Source organism: Oncorhynchus keta, chromosome 2 (assembly GCF_023373465.1).
Source record: "Oncorhynchus keta strain PuntledgeMale-10-30-2019 chromosome 2, Oket_V2, whole genome shotgun sequence".
Classification (NCBI taxonomy): Eukaryota; Metazoa; Chordata; class Actinopteri; order Salmoniformes; family Salmonidae; genus Oncorhynchus; species Oncorhynchus keta.
This window is the reverse complement of record NC_068422.1, coordinates 70,180,040-70,201,962: the sequence shown is the minus strand read 5'-3', so window position 1 is coordinate 70,201,962 and position 21,923 is coordinate 70,180,040. Positions and strand designations below refer to the sequence as shown.

Here is a 21,923-nt window from a genome sequence, read left to right as displayed (position 1 = left end):
ACACACCTTGATTTTACTGCCCGCTGTCGTCGGCCGGCCTTTCTTTTCGGCGTTGAGGTTATCTGGAAACAGGGCCCTGATGAAAGCTCTGTAGAGGAGAACCAGGGTGTAATAAGGACTGATAGACAACATTGGCAACGTATATAGAAGACCAGGCTAAGACTGTTCTCCACTTGAGTGAGTTTTCTTAGAAGCAGCAAACTCAGGTCTGTGAAATCTCTGCGCTGGCTGCCAGTGGCTCAGCTCACATTGTTGTTTAGCTTCAGGGAACTGAGCTGAAGTTTGAATAACTGTGGTTTTTAGCTGCTCTCCTGCCAAACTGTGACTTTCACTTCCTCGAAATGTGCATTTTTATTGCACTGTGACTGGAAAGTTATACCAGCAAATATGGTATTTTCTTCATACTCATTCCTTGTAATCATGCTACAGTCAGAATGTCCTCACTCACAACATGGTCTCTAAACCCATGATGGATGTGTGCTGGTCAGAATGTAGCACATAGCTGCTGGGATTCCAGAACCTCTCAATAGTTCTGATCTCAACCTTTCTGTTTATCACTTGAAGTGCTCAAAGTGCTCATTTTGCAGTCCTCAAATAAACCTGTTGTAAATAATAACTAACAAGGTTCAAGTTCAAGAAATCTACTGCTTAAGGAATGATTTATTTGTTGTTGACAAACATATTAGTCACGTAAAACAAATACAAGGACTGTCAGGACACAAAATGTGCAAACGTTTACGCATGAGAGCTACCATCTTTCCCTGCAGGAGTATTTGTCTGGTCTTAAACTTTTTAATCAAGGCCATGTGGACATAAGGGAGGATCAGTGGGCTTTGTGTGTGCAGATGGACCAGCAGCACACTAACAATGTCCAGCTGACTATAATGATATTTTCTTTCTTCTCTGAGCAGACCTGCTGCGCTAAGGAATGAGGCTCCTTTCCCTCCACACATTTGTGTCTGTGTGTCTATAAGTGTGTGTGGGGGGGGGGTTGGAGTTTTGGGGTCTGAATGGGGTTTGGGGGTCTTGGCATGGCCCACCCTGCAGGCCCCCCTGCAGGCTACACACAAAAGGGCTTTAGAGGCTGTGGGGGCTGTTTGCACAGATGGCCACTGGCGGCTCAAAGGAGGCCCAGGAACGCACAAGACAGTAAGGGGAGTCTACTCCTCAATGTAGCTCCCTAGGGACCTTAGGACCTTAGAAGTCCTGAGCAAACCCCCAAGAGAGGGGAGAGCACCTCCAGCCCTGCACACGCCTATTGATCTGCCTTTCCCAGCTGCACTGGTCATCTGCAAGTCTCCTTCAGATGCATCCATTCATATAGATCATAATAGAAGATGTCTCTTTGTGGACTTAAACAAAATGCTCGGCCCGGTCTCAGAAAGAACAGCTAGCTGCATATGCTCTCTAATGCTTGCATAAGTGATGAGTGACTTACATTTCGCTGCTTTGCATCAACTCGATGAGGTCACTGAAGAGGACGTCACGGTTCCTCTCACAGAAGCCCTCTGCGTCGTAGGACACCTGGAGGAGAGATGTTAGAGGGTTAGTGACGATCACAGCACACAGTTAACCCATTCAGACAGCAGTTAGGGCACCTGGACTGAACTGACGGTACTATCAAAATTAACAGAGAATGTTAAGAGCAACAAAAAGAAAAATCATTGACAAAAGATAATCGATTGATGACAGGTTCTCTGCAAGACCCCCAATGTTACATTTTAAAGCTTGCTTCCCAACTCCAGCTTCATATACATAGAGTGTGTATAGATCATTGGTATAGCCACAATAGTCTGGGGTGGTAGTGTAGAAATGTAAGAAGCCATGATGACTTAGGACCAGGACCCCTTCAAGCCATTATGACATGGTTTATTAAGACTTGTGGCATGTGTACCAGACTGAGACCCAAACACATTTGAAGCAAACAGCACAGACCAAGAGAATGAAAGGGTGAGAGAAATTGAGAAAGAGTGAGAAAAGGACTGGAAGAAGAGAAAGAGACGACGTGAGAAGAAGAAAGAGCACAACAATATGAAAGAAAGATAGAGGGAGAGACGAGAGGAGAGGGGAATAAGGAGAGGAGAAACAGTATACTGCAGTGTTGCAGACCTTGCCAGCGTAGTGGTGGATGATGAAGCCTTGGTTCCAGCTGTTGAAGTGTTCATGGGAGTTGATGGCCACCCTCAGCTTCTGCAGCATGGTCTGGTCTGCCCCCTCGCCCACCGCGTGCATGGTGGCACACACGTCATCCAGGATACTCATGATGCCAGGGGGGTTCTGGGAGGAGAACCAAAGAGATGAGCACAGAGAATAACCTCAGCCACCACATCAGATATAAAACATGACCATCTTGATTATAACTGACAATGCCAACTTTCTTTACACACTAGACACTCTTTCTGAATTCCACTTAAATACATCAATGTCAGGGATAGACTAAAGTGATAAACATGGGTTACAGTATTCATTGTGTACTCCACCAGCTCAAAGCATAACAGCAGAGCCAATTCACAATTAGCTACCGCGTTGCATCCCAGAACATCACACACCCATACTGAATGATGTCATCACAACACTGCTGCCCTATCTAGCTCCACACGGTGTCCATGGACACGGCGGCCAGTGGCCTTCACTGGTAACAGTCATTGCAGTGTCTCTGGCTCTTTAGTTGTGGCAAAGTCACAAACAGAGAACACAGTTTTTTTGTCACTAGTGGAAATGCAGCTGTGGTAAAGTTACCACAGTCACAGATGTAGCCAACTGGGCTCGGTCTAAAACAGAGTAGTCAGAGACTGGACACAGACTGCCTCAGATCTCAGCTTGTTTAAGGGTCGCCCTTGTTGTGGATTTCATGGATTAAGCCTCTCAGCGGGACGGATAAATCAAATTAAGAGGCATGTCGGCACGTTTGAGGATGTTAGACTGCCGGTCATGGGAAGAGTGGGGAGGCTTCAGTGGCCCTACTGTAACTCAATTGGCAGAGTGTTTGCTCTTATGTGGAGCATTTTGACGGCAGGCATAACAAACTACAGATCTATCTAAAGCAGTTTCACAACGATTTCCTGTTACCCCATTTATATGTGACTTCAAGGTATGCATTCAATTAATAGTGGGCACTGGGGACTCTGCTTACCAGTTTGCTCTCAATGAGATCGCAGACAATCTTATTGTTAAAGTATTCGATAGGAGTCCACCGGATGCCTTCTTGTACATACTCCTCCTAGAGAGAGAGGGGGGAGGAGAGTGATTGGTCTGACGATGATTCTCTACTTAAACATGAGACAAGTAACTTCTGCTGGTGTAAGAACAATGAGTGAAAAGCCCAAAACATTACCTGCTCAGCTTTAAGCGTGAGCTCAATGAAGATCTGTTGCAGTTTCTCATTCACAAAGTTGATGCAGAACTGCTCAAAGCCATTTTTCTACACAGAAAGAGATGATGCATTAGTGATAAACCAGAGAGGCTGTGAGAGTGAAGTCATCCGTACAGACACAGAGAGCTGGGGAACTCCTCTGGGCTTCCTGAATGGGCCATGTTTATGAGGTGAGGTTATCTACCAGTCAGCCTGGAGTGGCTGGAGGAAAACATCTACACAGTACTTTACACCACAATAGACCTGGGACCTGAGACTAATGTTTTATCTAAAGAAACCCGATATTTCCCTTCTCAGGCCCTCTGAGCACTGAGGTTTATTTTCTCTGTGCTTTGTTAGTAATAGGCCTGTGTATTAACATAAGGACTGTGGACGGACCCAACCACTGTTTAGATAACAGTTGTATGCTATCTAAACTTACAGCTTTACATTAGCTCATGTTAGGTATCAGAGGACAGGTACATCATGGTTTGAGGCTGTCGCCACGCTACGACACTGAAGCTGTCCCGTTTCATTATTTAATCAAGGCCAGTCCTTTTCAGGGGGCATCTGTGAGACCCCCAATAATGCAACCTAAACAAACAGCTAATCAGATTAGAAAAGTCCATTGAAGAATGCTGTCCCAATCAAGAGATGGGACATAATCCAGACACTTTACAAAATCAGTCTGATCCTGTGTCTTCAAGCTGTTTAACTACCCAAACTTTACTATGATTATTGAGATGTAGTGACCATGTATCACCTTATGCTAAGATTTCCATATGTAAATCATAACATAAAAGGGCAAATCTACAGAAAACTTACTTGGAATATTTCAAATCCATAGATATCCAACACGCCAATATTAAACTCTTGATGAACCTTCACGATGGCTTTGTTGATGGACTGAAACAGAAAAAAAATGCTTTGTTACATTTGGCCATTTATGAAGGGAGAGGACCGGGTATTATTCTAAAGGTCAACAGGTCAAGGAGAAGGAGTGTCCATTCATACCTCTACTAGGAAGTCAAAAACACGTGAGTGCAAGGCCTTGGACAGGGCGTCCCGTGTGTAACACGCCTGCTCCACATTCAGTGTCACATCGATGGACTCCATAGAACTACCCCACTTGCTGTCCATCTTCCTGCTGGTCAACTTCTCCTTCAGCCGCTTCTGGTCAATCCCCAGCAGAAACGCAGGGAAGGCCAGGACTGTAGAGAGAGAGAGACGAGAGAGAATGAAGAAAGAGATTCTACAGATGTGTGGTACACACCCTCATGAGACAAAACACCAGTACATTCTGAATACGTTGGATACAATGAAACAAAGGGTTCAACAACAAAACGGAATGCAATCAAGTCTGGTGATGACTCAATGCTCCCTCCTCCCTGCCATAGCCACAACAACTGGGTTCTCCTAGCAGAGGCCTGGGCATGCGGAGGGCCATTAGGACTCTCCTGAGAGCCCCTCCCTGCCTCATTACACTGAGTCACTTCCCCCAGAAGGAAACTGCTCTCAGTCTCTGACGGTGTCTGAGAATGCATCAGATGGATCAAATAGCCCCCGTTTGGGAAATGAGGGTGTGACTGACTGTACTCCATACCACAGCACAGGCCAAGTCTATCCTCAGGACCATGCTGCATCTCCTACTGTAGCCCTCTCCCTCAAAGAGGATATAGATAGTATCAATGACGAGCAGCCAGTTCATCTATACCCAAAATAATGATCCATACCAGTCTGATGGATGGTTATAGGTTTATATGTACAGTACAAGGGAGTGTTTTTTCTAGTGGATCTGAGGCAGGGATTTGTTTGGCTGAGCGTAAGCAGATGTTTATGCCGACTTGTGTTGGTGTGGTTTTATATGGAGCACCAGGGGTCTTGATATATGAAACACATTGCAGTCAGACAGGAAGTGAGATAGGGGGGAGAGGAAATGCAGAGACTCTACACAACACCGCATTGTACCCTGGCTAACCAGAGGTGCTATATTGCATAATTCAGCCTGGATGGGTGGCTGTGAGGTGGGCAAGGAAGTAGAGAAGAAGGGAGGGAAGGAGGGATGAAGGGGAAGAGAGGGGCGGGGGGAGAGTAGGAGTGGGGCAGGAAAAGGCTGCATTTCTCTGAGTAATTTTAGTCTGTGATGTTATGTGCTCAGACATTGAAAATGTTTTTTTTATTTTCTCTGGTAATTCAGCGTGGCCTGGATCTTGGCTGCAGCCCTGCATTAACACAATGAAGCTTTGGGGAGTGAAAACAGTCAGTGCAGCATGCTGAGAAATGTGCTTCCTAACCCGTCCCATAAAGGGCAGCCCAGGACACTGGAGAGGAACGCCAGAGGGACATGCCAGTCTGCAGGTTGGAGACAGAGAGACAGTCTGACCCCTTTCTCCCATCCCACACCCTGTTGACTCCCCTCAGATGTTAAAGGACTGGATTGGTGCAAGTAACAAACGCTACCTAGCCCTCTACATAAACAAAGTTACAAGGGTTGGTACGTACACTCCTCGCTCTCAACAGCGGCGTAGTTCCCTGCTTCCCTGAAGTTGATGTTCCCAAGGTGCAGGACTCCGGCTACGATCTGCAGCACCAGGCCACGGTCCTCCCCTGAGATGCCAATCACCTCCATGGCATGCTGGTAGAGGACAGAGACAGAACAGGAGGCATGAACCCAGGGTCGGAAAACAGGTTTACAGTGGCTTACAAAAGTATTCACCCCCCTTGGCATTTCTCCTATTTTGTTACCTTGAATCTGGAATTAACCTGGAATTAAAATATATTTTTTGGGGGGGAGGGTTGTAATCATTTGATTTACACAACATGCCTACCACTTTGAAGATACATAACTATTCACCCCCCCAAAGTCAATACTTTATAGAGCCACCTTTTGCAGCAATTACAGCTGCAAGTCTCTTGGGGAATGTCTCTATTAGCTTGGCACATCTAGCCACTGGGATTTTCGCCCATTCTTCAAGGCAAAACTGCTCCAGCTCCATCAAGCTGGATGGGTTCCGCTGGTATACAGCAATCTTTAATTCATACCAGAGATTCTCAATTGGATTGAGGTCTGGGCTTTGACTGGGCCATTATAAGACATTTAAATGTTTCCCCTTAAACCACTCGAGTGTTGCTTTAGCAGTATGCTTAGGGTCATTGTCCTGCTGGAAGGTGAACCTCCGCCCCAGTCTCAAATCTCTGGAAGACTGAAACAGGTTTCCCTCAAGAATTTCCCTGTATTTAGCGCCATCCATCATTCCTTCAATTCTGACCAGTTTCCAAGTCAGCTGCCGATGAAAAACATCCCCCCCCGGCATGATGCTGCCACCACCATGCTTCACTGTGGGAATAGTATTCTCGGGGTGATGAGAGGTGTTGGGTTTGCACCAGACATAGCGGTTTCCCATGATGGCCAAAAAGCTCAATTTTAGTCTCATCTGACCAGAGTACCTTCTTCCATATGTTTGGGGAGTCTCCATACGTGCTTTTTAGCGAACACGAAACGTGTTGTGGTTCCATATTCTTTACATTTTTTAATAATAGATTTAAAATGGTGCTCTGTGGGATGTTCAAAGTTTTGGATATTTTTTATAACCCAACCTTGATCTGTACTTCTCCACAACTTTGTCCCTGACCTGTTTCGAGAGCTCCTTGGTCTTCATAGTGCCACTTGTTTGGTGGTGCCCCTTGCTTAGTGGTGTTGCAGACTCTGGGGCCTTTCAGACCAGGTGTAAATATTTTATTTTATTTACTTTACTTTACCTTTATTTAACTAGGCAAGTCAGTTAAGAACAAATTCTTATTTTCAATGACGGCCTAGGAACAGTGGGTTAACTGCCTGTTCAGGGGCAGAACGACAGGTTTGTACCTTGTCAGCTCGGGGGTTTGAACTTGCAACCTTCCGGTTACTAGTCCAACGCTCTAACCACTAGGCTACCCTGAGATCACGTGACCGATCATGTGACAGATTGTGTGACAGTTAAATAAAGTCAACCTGTGTGCAATCTAACTAATTATGTGACTTCTGAAGGCAATTGGTTGCACCAGATCGTATTTAGGGGCTTCATAGCAAAGTAGGTGAATACATATGCACGCACAACTTTTCCGTTTTTTATTTATTTAGAAACAAGCAATTTCTTTCATTTCACTTCACCAATGTGGACTATTTTGTGTATGTCCATTACATGAAATCCAAATAAAAATCCATTTAAATTACAGGTTGTAATGGAACAAAAAAGGAAAAACACCAAGGGGGGTGAATACTTTTGCAAGGCACTGTACTTACTGCTGTGGTACCTAAACTATGTCCTCTAATTACTCCTGTTGTGGTTTCACTGGTAAAATAAAAACAGGTGCAGTACAGGGTGGAGAATGGAAGAGAGGCCATGAAGAAGAGAAAGGCAGAGAGAGAGAGAGAGAGAGAGAACAATAACAATGGAAAGATACCAAGTAAAACGTACCACAGTTTCCTGAAAATCACTTTTGTCGTTGATGTCATCCACTTTGTAGGATCCAGACTGATTGAGGTAATTGTAGTAATCCAGGCTTGTGATTCCGAGGCTGCTCTTCTGTTCTCCAGTGGCTCCCTCTATCAACTGCACAAACAGAAGACAGTGTTAGATGATTATACTTCTGTCAAGTAAGAACCTGTATACAGTAATTCTAGACTTAAAAGGTCAACAGGAGCTTTCAACCTGTGAACTCACATCGTCTTTCCTCACATTTCTACATGACAGAAGTATTTTAGACAGGCAGCACCATACACACATGCTCATTAAGTCAAATCAAATCAAATTTTATTTGTCACATACACATGGTTAGCAGATGTTAATGCGAGTGTAGCGAAATGCTTGTGCTTCTAGTTCCGACAATGCAGTAATAACCAACAAGTAATCTAACTAACAATTCCAAAACTACTGTCTTATACACAGTGTATGGGGATAAAGAATATGTACATAAGGATATATGAATGAGTGATGGTACAGAGCAGCATAGGCAAGATACAGTAGATGGTGTCGAGTACAGTATATACATATGAGATGGGTATGTGAACAAAGTGGCATAGTTAAAGTGGCTAGTGATACATGTATTACATAAGGATGCAGTCGATGATATAGAGTACAGTATATACGTATGCATATGAGATGAATAATGTAGGGTAAGTAACATTATATAAGGTAGCATTGTTTAAAGTGGCTAGTGATATATTTACATCATTTCCCATCAATTCCCATTATTAAAGTGGCTGGAGTTGAGTCAGTGTCAGTGTGTTGGCAGCAGCCACTCAATGTTAGTGGTGGCTGTTTAACAGTCTGATGGCCTTGAGATAGAAGCTGTTTTTCAGTCTCTCGGTCCCAGCTTTGATGCACCTGTACTGACCTCGCCTTCTGGATGATAGCGGGGTGAACAGGCAGTGGCTCGGGTGGTTGTTGTCCTTGATGATCTTTATGACCTTCCTGTAACATCGGGTGGTGTAGGTGTCCCAGAGGTCAGGTAGTTTGCCCCCGGTGATGCGTTGTGCAGAACTCACTACCCTCTGGAGAGCCTTACGGTTGAGGGCGGAGCAGTTGCCGTACCAGGCGGTGATACAGCCCGCCAGGATGCTCTCGATTGTGCATCTGTAGAAGTTTGTGAGTGCTTTTGGTGACAAGCCGAATTTCTTCAGCCTCCTGAGGTTGAAGAGGCGCTGCTGCGCCTTCTTCACGATGCTGTCTGTGTGAGTGGACCAATTCAGTTTGTCTGTGATGTGTATGCCGAGGAACTTAAAACTTGCTACCCTCTCCACTACTGTTCCATCGATGTGGATAGGGAGGTGTTCCCTCTGCTGTTTCCTGAAGTCCACAATCATCTCCTTAGTTTTGTTGACGTTGAGTGTGAGGTTATTTTCCTGACACCACACTCCGAGGGCCCTCACCTCCTCCCTGTAGGCCGTCTCGTCGTTGTTGGTAATCAAGCCTACCACTGTTGTGTCGTCCGCAAACTTGATGATTGAGTTGGAGGCGTGCGTGGCCACGCAGTCGTGGGTGAACAGGGAGTACAGGAGAGGGCTCAGAACGCACCCTTGTGGGGCCCCAGTGTTGAGGATCAGCGGGGAGGAGATGTTGTTGCCTACCCTCACCACCTGGGGGCGGCCCGTCAGGAAGTCCAGTACCCAGTTGCACAGGGCGGGGTCGAGACCCAGGGTCTCGAGCTTGATAACGAGCTTGGAGGGTACTATGGTGTTGAATGCCGAGCTGTAGTCGATGAACAGCATTCTCACATAGGTATTCCTCTTGTCCAGATGGGTTAGGGCAGTGTGCAGTGTGGTTGAGATTGCATTGTCTGTGGAACTATTTGGGCGGTAAGCAAATTGGAGTGGGTCTAGGGTGTCAGGTAGGGTGGAGGTGATATGGTCCTTGACTAGTCTCTCAAAGCACTTCATGATGACGGAAGTGAGTGCTACGGGGCGGTAGTCGTTTAGCTCAGTTACCTTAGCTTTCTTGGGAACAGGAACAATGGTGGCCCTCTTGAAGCATGTGGGAACAGCAGACTGGTATAGGGATTGATTGAATATGTCCGTAAACACACCGGCCAGCTGGTCTGCGCATGCTCTGAGGGCGCGGCTGGGGATGCCGTCTGGGCCTGCAGCCTTGCGAGGGTTAACACGTTTAAATGTCTTACTCACCTCGGCTGCAGTGATCAGCACCACACGTTTTATACCCAATTTAGAGTTGTATGCTTTATTCTCCTTTCACGTGTCAAAAAGTTGCATTATGGGAGTTTGTCCGCCACCTCTCTTCTAGAGACCTCAAGTGGTACACAGTGAGAACAACTCGACCAGCTTTCAGGAGCCAAATAGCACATCAAATCAAATGTATTTGTCACTTGCGCTGAATACAACAGGTGTAGAACTTACAGTGAAATGCTTACTTACAGGTTCTAACCAAGAGTGCAAAAAAGGTATTAGGTGAACAATAGGTAGGTAAAGAAATAAAACAACAGTAAAAAGACAGGCTACATACAGTAGCGAGGCTGTAGAAGTAGCAAGGCTACATACAGACACCGGTTAGTCAGGCTGATTGAGGTAGTATGTACATGTAGATATGGTTAAAGTGACTATGCATATATGATTAACAGAGTAGCAGTAGCGTAAAAGAGTGGTTGGCGGGTGGTGGGTTGGACACAATGCAGATAGCCCGGTTAGCCAATGTGGGGGTGCACTGGTTGGTCGGCCCAATTGAGATAGTGTGACTATACATATATGATAAACAGAGAGTAGCAGCAGCGTAAAAAGAGGGGTTGGGAAGGAGGCACACAATGCAAATAGTCCGGGTAGCAATTTGAGGACCTGTTCAGGAGTCTTATGGCTTGGGGGTAAAAACTGTTGAGAATCCTTTTTGTCCTAGACTTGGCACTCCGGTACCGCTTGCCAAGCGGTAGTAGAGAGAACAGTCTATGACTGTGGTGGCTGGGGTCTTTGACAATTTTTAGGGCCTTCCTCTGACACCGTCTGTGTATAGTCCTGGATGGCAGGCAGCTTAGCCCCAGTGATGTACTGGGCCGTACGCACTACCCTTGGTAGTGCCTTGCGGTCAGAGGCCGAGGAATTGCCATACCAGGCAGTGATGCTCTCGATGTTGCAGCTGTAGAACCATTTGAGGATCAAAGGACCCATGCCAAATCTTTTTCGTTTCCTGAGGGAGAATAGGCTTTGTCGTGCCCTCTTCACAATTGTTTGGACCATTCTAGTTTGTTGTTGATGCGGACACCAAGGAACTTGAAGCTCTCAACCTGCTCCACTACAGCCCCGTCGATGAGAATGGGGGCGTGCTTGGTCCTCCTTTTCCTGTAGTCACCAATAATCTCCTTACTCTTGGTCACGTTGAGGGATAGGTTGTTATTCTGGCACCTCCCGGCCAGGTCTCTGACTTCCTCCCAATAGGCTGTCTCGTTGTTGTCGGTGATCAGGCCTTCCACTGTTGTGTCGTCTGCAAACTTAATGATGCTGTTGGAGTCATGCCTGGCCATGCAGTCGTGAGTGAACAGGGAATACAGGAGGGGACTGAGCACGCACCCCTGGGGAACTCCAGTGTTGAGGATCAGCGTGGCAGATGTGTTGCTACCTACCCTCACCACCTGGGGGCGGCCCGCCAGGAAGTCCAGGATCCAGTTGCAGAGGGAGGTGTTTAGTCCCAGGATCCTTAGCTTAGTGATGAGCTTTGAGGGCACTATGGTGTTGAACGCTGAGCTGTAGTCAATGAATAGCATTCTCACATAAGTGTTCCTTTTGTCCAGGTGGGAAAGGGCAGTGTGGAGTGCAATAGAGATTGCATAATCTGTGGATCTGTTTGGGCGGTATGCAAATTGGAGTGGGTCTAGGCTTTCTGGGATAATGGGGTTGATGTGAGCCATTATCAACCTTTCAAAGCACTTCATGGCTACGGACGTGAGTGCTACGGGTCTGTAGTCATTTAGGCAGGTTGCCTTTCCTGTTCTTGGGCACAGGGACTATGGTGGTCTGCTTGAAACATGCTGGTATTACAGACTCAAACAGGGACATGTTGAAAATGTGAAGACATCTGCCAGTTGGTCAGCACATGCCTGGAGCACACATCCTGGTAATCCGACTGGCCCCGCAGCCTTGTGTATGTTGATCTGTTTAAAAGGTCTTACTCACGTGGGCTACGGAGAGCGTGATCACACAGTCGTCCAGAACAGCTGATGCTCTCATGCATGCCTCAGTGTTGCTTGCTTCGAAGCCAGCAGAGAAGTGATTTAGCTCGTCTGGTAGGCTCGTGTCACTGGGCAGCTCACGGCTGCGCTTCCCTTTGTAGTCTGTAATAGTTTGCAAGCCCTGCCACATAAGACGAGCCCCGGAGCTGGTGTAGTATGATTCAATCTTAGTCCTGTATTGACGCTTTGCCTGTTTGATGGTCGTCGCAGGGCATAGCAGGATTTCTTGTAAGCTCCCGGGTTAGAGTCCAGCACCTTGAAAGCGGTAGCTCTACCCTTTAGCTCAGTGCGAATGTTGCCTGTAATCCATGGCTTCTAGTTGGGGTATGTACGTACAGTCACTGTGGAGACGACGTTCTCAATGCAATTATTGAGAAAGCTAGTGACTGATGTGGTGTGCTCCTCAATGCCATCAGAAGAATCCCAGAACATGTTCCAGTCTGTGATAGCAAAACAGTCCTGTAGTTTAGCATCTGCTTCATTATAGACCGTGTCACTGGTGCTTCCTGCTTTAATTTTTGCTTGTAAGTAGGAATCAGGAGGATAGAGTTGTCGTCGGATTTACCAAAATAGAGGGCGAGGGAGAGCTTTGTACGCGTCTCTGTGTGTGGAGTACAGGTGATCTAGAATATTTTCCTCTCTGGTTGCACATTTAACATGTTGATGGAAATTTGGTAGAACTGATTTATGTTTCTCTGCATTAAAGCCTCCGACCAGTAGGAGCGTTGCCTCTGGTTGAGGGGTTTCCTGTTTGCTTATTTCCTTTAACAGCTGACTGACTGTGGTCTTAATGCCCGCATCTGTCTGTGGTGGTAAATAAACAGCCACGAAAAGTATAGCTGAAAACTCTCTAGGCAAGTAGTGTGGCCTGCAATTTATCACAATATACTCTACTTCAGGCGAGCAAAATCTAGAGACTTCCTTATATTTTGTGCACCAGTTGCTGTTTACAAATATGCACAGACCCCCCTCGTCGTCTTAACGGAGTGTACTTGTTACTGTCAGTGTCCTGAAAGCTGAATTTCACTCATGGACACTGCGAGGCAATTCCTGTACACATTTCCCCACTTCTAAAATGTGCATAAACACTATTATTAAACAGGAAAATGATAAAAACATCATGTTACTGGAGTCCCTCACCTGATAGAATATATGGAAGCTCCTCTCTCCAGGATTCCTCATGACGACGCGTGATTTCTCCAACAGGAAGTTGGAGATTTTCCCTCCATCTGGCTCGCCGCCGGAGCTGAACTGGATCTCAAAGTATTTCCCCTGAAGGAGGAGAGTGTGGCGCTTTAGTATCAGCGAAGGCCTTGCTAAAGCTAAAACCCAGACAACACAGAGCAGGAAATAACAACCATCACATGAGTTGTACTTCAGTGCACACCTGCAGCCCAGTGGTGTGTGTGTACTAAGGCTTGAACCCTTTCTCACTCTCCCTTTCCTTCTTTCCTCCAGACAGGTCTGTCCTCTGTAATGTCTATCCCATTCCCAACCAGTCTGAAGCCCCAGAGTGCACTGAGACACTATTAATACAGGGAGACTTCCTCAACCATTTCTCAGACCATGTGTCAAACCTAATTTACTTTCCCCAAACTAAACCAGGAAAACTAAGAACAGAGACAATACTGCCTTGTCTGTCAACCTGAATACAATACTTACCACTAAGCTCTGTTGTGAATGCTATAAGTGGGTAAACTGGCTTTAGAGGACACTAAAGTCTGCCTTTAAAACCTCTCTCCAAGCGAACTGTCTTTAAAGAATAGTATGTTTTTTTTCTATGTGCATCTTTACTGGCAGTGGAGTGTCCACTCTTTCTGGACAGTGTGTCCCCACAGCCCTGGTAAACCAGGCCACACGAGGCTAGCAGTCCCAGCCAAGAGGAGACGGGAGAAGGCAGTAACACAGCTTATAAAAAAAGAGGAGCACACTAATTCACTATCTCCTTTTTTTCTCTTCTCTATTTGCACTGGACGTCCTTGTGTTCGCTTTGGTTCCAGAAACAACAGTGAAGCAGCTTCAAATCATTCCAGGGCAAAACACAGTGCCAACCATATGATGTTAGGCCCCATTCCGGTAATCATTATTATTTATTTTTTAAAGAGAGATTTGGAAAGACGTGGGACCCTTACAAATCTGCTGGAGTTGTTGTTCCTCACTGTCTTGGCGTTCCCGAAGGCCTCCAGGAGGGGGTTGGACTGGAGGATGATGTCTTTGACGTGCTGTGAGGGAGCAGACAGACAGTAGGCTCGTTTTAGTGACTTACAGGTAGGGTATAGAGACAGTGGGTAGGGAGACACTACTACACTCTGCAGTGATGATCTGCCAGCAGGGATGTGCAACATGCACCGTCTCTGGAAGTTTCCACCGTTGCTCCGCTCTCATAGCGTCTGGAGCACATTATCTTTCCCATGAGCCATCTGCATATCAGGAGCCCATGAGTTTTAAAATCAGCACAGCGTCGTGGAGGCCGAACTATCATCCTCTCTATTATTCAATGTGAAATGGTAGCATTTCTTTGAATCCTTTTGCGTCCCTGAGCTATTGTCCTCTATGAAGAAAAAAACTTTAGTGGCATGGCGGTTCGGGTGTAACAGATTTTTGAACTTACCCCAGGGCTCAGTTAAACCTTTACATACAGTTGAAGTCGGAGGTTAACATATGAGTTTTAATGACCCCAACCAAAGTGTATTTCACCACTCCACACATTTCTTGTTAACAAACTATAGTTTTGGCAAGTTGGTTAGAACATCTACTTTGTGCATGACACAAGCAATTTTTCCAACAATTGTTAACAGACAGATTATTTCACTGTATCACTATTCCAGTGGGTCAGAAGTTCACATACACTAAGTTGACTGTGCCTTTAAACAACTTGGAAAATTCCAGAAAATTATGTCATGGCTTTAGAAGCTTTTGACAGGCTAATTGACATCATTTGAGTCAATTGGAGGTGTACCTGTGGATGTATTTCAAGGCCGACCTTCAAAATCAGTGCCTCTTTGCTTGACATCATGGAAAAATTAAAAGAAATCAGCCATGTCCTCAGAATAAAAAATGGTAGACCTCCACAAGTCTGATTGGTCCTTGGGAGCAATTTCCAAACGCCTGAAGGTACCACGTTCTTCTGTACAAACAATAGTACGCAAGTATAAACACCATGGGACCATGCAGCCGTCATACCGCTCAGGAAGGAGACACGTTCTGTCTCCTAGAAATTAATGTATTTTGGTGCAAAAAGTGCAAATCAATCCTAGAACAACAGCAAAGGACCTTGTGAAGATGCTGGAGGAAACAGGTACAAACATATCTATATCCACAGTAAAACGAGTCCTATATCGACATAACAAGAAAGGCCTCTCAGCAAGGAAGAAGACACTGCTCCAAAACCGCCATAAAACAGCCAGACTACGGTTTGCAACTGGACATGGGGTCAAAGAATGTACTTTTTGGAGAAATGTCCTCTGGTTTGATGAAACAAAAATAGAACTGTTTGGCCATAATGACCATCTTTATGTTTGGAGGGAAAGGGGGAGGCTTGCAAGCCGAAGAACACCATCCCAATCGTGAAGTACAGGGGAGGCAGCATCATGTTGTGGGGGTGCCTTGCTGCAGGAGGGACTGGTGCACTTCACAAAATAGATGGCCTCATGAGGAAGGAACATTATGTGGATATATTGAAGCAATATCTCAAGACATCAGTCAGGAAGTTAAAGCTTGGTCGCAAATGGGTCTTTCAAATGGACAATAACCCCAAGCATACTTACAAAGTTGTGGCAAAATGGCATTGGAGTGGCTATCACAAAGCCCTGACCTCAATCCCATAGTAAATTTGTGGGCAGAACTGAAAAAGCATGTGTGAGCAAGGAGACCTACGAACCTGACTCAGTTACACCAGCTCTGTCAGGAGGAATGGGCCAAAATTCACCCAACTTAGTGTTGGAAGGTTGTGGAAGGCTACCTGAAACGTTTGACCCGGGTTAAACAATTTAAAGGCAATGCTACCAAATACTAATTGAGTGTATGTAAACTTCTGACCCACTGGGAATGTGATGAAAGAAATAAAAACTGAAATTAATCATTCTCCTACTATTATTCTGACCTAAGATAAGACAGGGACATTTTACTCAGATTAAATGTCAGTATTTGTGAAAAACTGAGTTTAAACATATTTGACTAAGGTGTATGTTAAATTCCAACTTCAACTGTATGGAACTAATCAAACTGCTCTGTGATTGCCAACTGAGACTTCAAAACACATACAATTCCCAGGTTAAAAACACATGCTGTATCTGTCACTCAACATCAATTTGCATGCATATGATTCAGCGGCATGGTAATCTGATATGCATCCTTCAGTCAGAAACCGATACAGGGTGAGGATAATCAGATACAACAACTCTGCTGTTCAGTCTGTCTGTTTGAGTAGACAGGGGGAGTGAAGTGACTGTCACTCACAAACCCTTACACCCCCCCCCACATACACAAAGCACGCCTTCCACAAGCACATGCACACAGGAGTTGGGGAGACCATGTGAAGGAGACATGTGGACAGAGGGATTGACAAAGCTAAATTAGGCAGGAAGGGTATTGAGAGAGGTAGGGGGTTTCCAACACAATGGAGACCTTATTCAATAAAACAATAGAAATTCCAAGGGCAATGTTTGTATTAAACTACATAGACCGCACATATTTATTTTAAATACATTCTTCAACAAAAGTTACAAGCACACTTTTTAATACATCTTGAAATGATTTAAAAGATGCAAGGTACATAAGACTCATAGCCAGTAACAATGCAGAACCATGTACAGTACATTCAAAAAGTATTCAGAACCCTTACTTTTTCCCCATTTTGTTACATTATTCTAAAATGGATTAAATCATTTCCCCCCCTCATCAATCTACACACAATACCCCATAATGACAAAGAGAAAACATGTTTTTAGAAATATTTACAAAATTAAAAAACAGAAATACCTCATTTACATAAGTATTCAGACCCATTGCAATGATACTCCAAATTGAGTTCAGGTGCATCCTGTTTCCATTGATCATCCTTGAGATGTTGTCTATATAAGGTCCCACAGTTGACAGTGCATGTCAGAGAAAAAAACAAGCCCTGATGTCACAAAGGAATTGCCCGTAGAGCCCCGAGACACGATTTTGTCGAGGCACAGATCCGGGGAAGGTTACCTAAAAAGATTCTGCAGCATTGAAGCTCCAAGAACACCGTGGCTTCCATCATTCTTAAATGAAAGAAGTTTGGAACCACCAAGACTCTTCCTAGAGCTGGCTGCACGGCCAAACTGAGCAATCAGGGGAGAAGGGCCTTGGTCAAGGAGGTGACCAAGAGCCCAATGGTCACTCTGACAGAGCTCCAGAGTTCCTCTGTGGAGATGGGAGAACCTTACAGAAGGACAACCATCTCTGAAGCTCTCCACCAATCAGGCTTTTATGGTAGTGGCCAGATGGAAGCCACTCCTCAGTAAAAAGCACATGACAGTCTGCTTGGAGTTTGCTAAAAGGCACCAAAAGGACTCTCAGACCATGAGAAACAAGATTCTCTGGTCCGATGAAATCAAGATGGAACTCTTTGGCTTGAATGCCAAGCCTCACTTCTGGAGGAAACCATGCATCGCTCATCACCTGGCCACTACGATCCCTATGGTGAAGCATGGTGGTGGCAACATCATGCCGTGGGCATGTTTTTCAGCAGCTAGGACTGGGAGACTAGTCAGGGTTGAGGGAAAGATTAACGGAGCAAAGTGCTGAGAGATCCTTGATGAAAACCTGCTCCAGAGCGCTCAGACTGAAGGCGAAGGTTCACCTTCCAACAGGACAACGACACTAAGCACACAGCCAAGACAATGCAGGAGTGGCTTCGGGACAAGCCTCGGAATGTCCTTGAGTGGCTCAGCCAGAGACCGATCGAACATCTCTGGCGAGACCTGAAAATAGCCATGCAGCAAGGCTTCCCTTCCAACTTGACAGAGCTTTAGAGGGTCTGCAGAGAAGAATGGGAGAAACTCCCAAGGGATAACAGGTGTACCAAGCTTGTAGCGTCATACTCGCTGTCAAAGGTTTTTCAACAAAGTACTGAGTAAAGGTTCTGAATACTTATGCAAATGTAATACGTGTTTTTACTTGTAAAACATTTGCAAAAAAAATCAAGAAACCTGTTTTTGTTTTGTCATTATGTGGTATTATGTAGATGAGAAAAACAAACAATTTAATCCATTTCAGAAAAAGGCTGTAATGTAACAAAATGTCTGAATATTTTCTGAATGCACTGTACATTGAAAATGTACAGTAATTAGTCATACACCCTTTCCCACATGACTCAGAGCGTGATAGCTAACATTAGCTTTGAACTTGAAACCTTGACTAAAGTACAATAATTCCAGGGTGGAAAAAGCACTATACTAATCAGACTGAAAAAATGACTACCATCACAATTGTGTCTGAGTGGAAGCATCTTGTGATCCAGTTTATATTCCTACAGACTGGAAATTCCAAGCCCTTTTGAGTGGGCCAATAATACCAGGGAGGCTGGTGGAGAGGGGTGGCTTGTGGACAGGACATCTGCTGAGTAGTGTAGGGGCCAGATGGCTGCTGGGGGGTTGGGAATGAGGGTATTTGGGGGTTGGATGGGCTGCTGATGGACTGATAATGATAAATGGGAGATTGGAGGGAGGGATGGCAGGAGATGGTTTGGGTGGTGCGGAAACGGGAGGTTTAGACAGGAAACAGCAACCGGTCATTAGGATGGACTGGCGTCATAAGGTACATTGTAAATGACAGTGGATGTGTGTGTGATCGTCTGAGATGAATCACATTTTCACAACTGTAGTTGAGCTGTGTTTCACAGTGTAAAATGAAAGTAGCTTCTCTGGGCTCACCTGCACTTTGGGTCCTCCTCCAGATACTCTGGAGATGTATCCCATGATGTATTTGGCTGCTACCGTCTTCCCTGCACCACTCTCTCCACTGAAACACAGAGTAGAGAGGTTAGAACGGTCCATATAACATGGCAGTCCTCTGAAACACAAGGTACAATTCAAGGATGCCCACGTTGTTAGTTAAAGGCTGTCTGTAACCAGATGCTGCAATTACTCTGCTTGCCTTGCTATTCAAGAGGACGTCCCTCTTAGCAACACACAGTTCTGGAAATAACAAGTAAATGAGAGTATACACTTTCTCTGTGGAAATTCAACTGAACTCCGAAGCTGAAAAAGCAGTTGTAGATGTATGGTACCAGACAGTTGCATGTTAAATAACACTCCATGAAAATCTCCTCTAAGCCTGGTTTTAAGAGGGTCAGTAGGTGTTCACCCAAATGCTCCTTTATTGTCTCTTCTTATCCCCAATTAGCATGAAGGTGGCCTACTATTGAAGGAGGAGATTTCTCAATTTGACCCATGGCTCTTTTCTCTTCTCTTCAATGTGCGATGTAGGAACAGAAGTTGAGCCAGTCAAAATGCTCTTCCTCCAATTCTCCCAGCTGAGCCAAACCCTTCACTTCAAATAAACTTTTTTCAAACATCCAGAATTACCAGGTGAAACGCCATCTCTGGACTTCCTGTCCACAGAGACTCCACTTCCTATGTTCACTCAGCTCTCCTTCTCTGTGGTTGATGCCAACCAAAATCAGACTCATCTCAGCAGTAAACCTCCCACTCTAGAAGGGGCTAATAACACTAATCCTGTTTTGTCACATTTGCCCAGTTTCTTTTCTTCCTTCTCTTTCCTCAACCTCTCCTTGTATTTTTCCTCCTGTCCTTTCACTTCACCAGGGTCATACTTATTTAGACATATGTGGTTTGGCAGTGGATGACAGAGGAGTCTGTTTTTTTATTTCATTTTTGAAGGGGAGTCATGTCGGTAATGCCCTTCTGAGACGACCCAGCTGCAGACCGTTAGAGGAAGCCATAAGAAGTCATCAAAGCAACTCTATATGCTTATTCATCTCACTAAGGCCGATACTGGACTCTGGACCTCTATAGTATTCAGTCTAGCTTGTTACACAGCTATTCAAAACAACTATAACAGTTCTAGATATAGTGGTCACTACAATGCACTCAAAAACAGTCAGTACACTGACTAGTGACCAAATGTGATTCAATGTTCCCTCTAATCTTTGCCAATAAGCATTTGTAGGACCTTCACCCTTAAGAGAACCCATCTGCACACGTGGACTTATGGGCATGTTCTTTTCAGCTGGAGCAGGCTAGGGGCTGGAGTTTGAATCACATCCTATTTTTACCCCCCTGAGGGGTGCGCCCATTGTTGTAATTACACAGCACGTAGATGCTTAACACATTGTTGACTGCCTCTCCCATTTATTGGCCAAACAAGGACAGAAGGAGAGTCATGTCGTTATAGACTGCTTACTGTAAAGTCCTACATTCAGCACTGAATCACTGGGCTCACTCACAGCTCAGCTTGACAAAGAAAGGACCTGAAGTGATCATTACAGACGTCAGCTATGAGTGAAACGGAATGCATGCTGAGTATCATGTGGAACGATGGATACCAGTTACGGCAGATTTGTATGATTTGGCACATTGTGTTCCCAAGCCACGACTGACTCACAGACACAGACAGAGACAGAGACACAGACAGAGACACACACACACACACAGTGTGACTGAAGTCTGGCTTCATTTCAACTTGTTGGATAGCATAATTTCCTGCAACTGAAGGGTCCTTCCATTAACAGTGACAAAAAACTTAGATGGATTCTCCATTTCCCATGTCATTGTTTCATGGAAAGCCTTTCATATCAATGGGGAGAAAAGAACCTTCCCTACAGAACTAATAAGCAGAAGAAAACTTATATGAACAGAGGGTAGAATATAGTGTGTCAGACACTACATTTCAGGCCACCCTTTCCCGGGATAGAGCTGTAAACTCATTGGCCAGAGTCTTGGTAAAGAAGGACGGCAAAAACTGTGCACAACACAAATGGTGCCATATGATTTGAAATATTGGAGCATCAGTGTTGTAGAAGCGCAAGCACTTCTATATTTCATATGGCATCATGTGTTTTGACCACTCAGGGAGATAGTTAATACATTTATAACTATTGTACGATAATACTCTACATCTTTATTGCCCTTTGTAACTTAGCTTTCCTCTCCCAAGAATTTGAGTGCAGAAAAATCAGTGAAGTCAGACATTGACAAATAGCCCAGTCAACACCACTTGACCACGTCAGATGACTCATGTCATGTTGAATGACTTCTTTAATAAGTGGGAGAGAAAAAAGGTCCAACACAGTACAGTACTGACCACACTGCCTGGACAGCAATTTCATGAAGGGCTTTGTTTGCTGACCTGGTGCATCACAAATCCACTTCCATTCCTTTTATGTGGGTATCTGTACTGGCAGCTGTCTAAACAACGGGAGGAAAGTGCTGAACCAGGGCCTCAGGTGACTTCACAACACTAGGGAAGGATCTCTGGACTACCACTGTGACCAAACACATTTTAATGGCCAGTTAGGCCATTTTACATTTCCTTCTTGACCACTGCTTGGTAAGACAGACTTTGGTTTGGTTCAATCATATTGCTTTCAAATGTCAAGTATTTTCAGCTGAGCGGTCTAAAGAGGAAAGGAAGCTGTATTTGGGGCATGGTCAAAGAGTCCAGAACATTTTCTCTGTGATCATCTGCCTGTCTGAGGCGAATAATCCGTATCCGAGTGTAATATACAGCATACTCCCAAATGTGTTAATTGTCACTACTCATCCGTTCTCAATCCATAACAGCAGAGGAACAGTCCCTTCCTGTGCCGTGAGAGAAGACTCACGCATGAGCAACAAAGTACTATGCAGGTGCAATTCCTGTTTTATAAAAG

General features: G+C 45.0%; 1 pseudogene; it reads right to left on the bottom strand.

Moving 5' to 3' along the window:
• Window positions 1-21,923, bottom strand: part of LOC118362412 (unconventional myosin-Ie-like) — a 57,985-nt pseudogene that overhangs the window by 24,377 nt on the left and 11,685 nt on the right.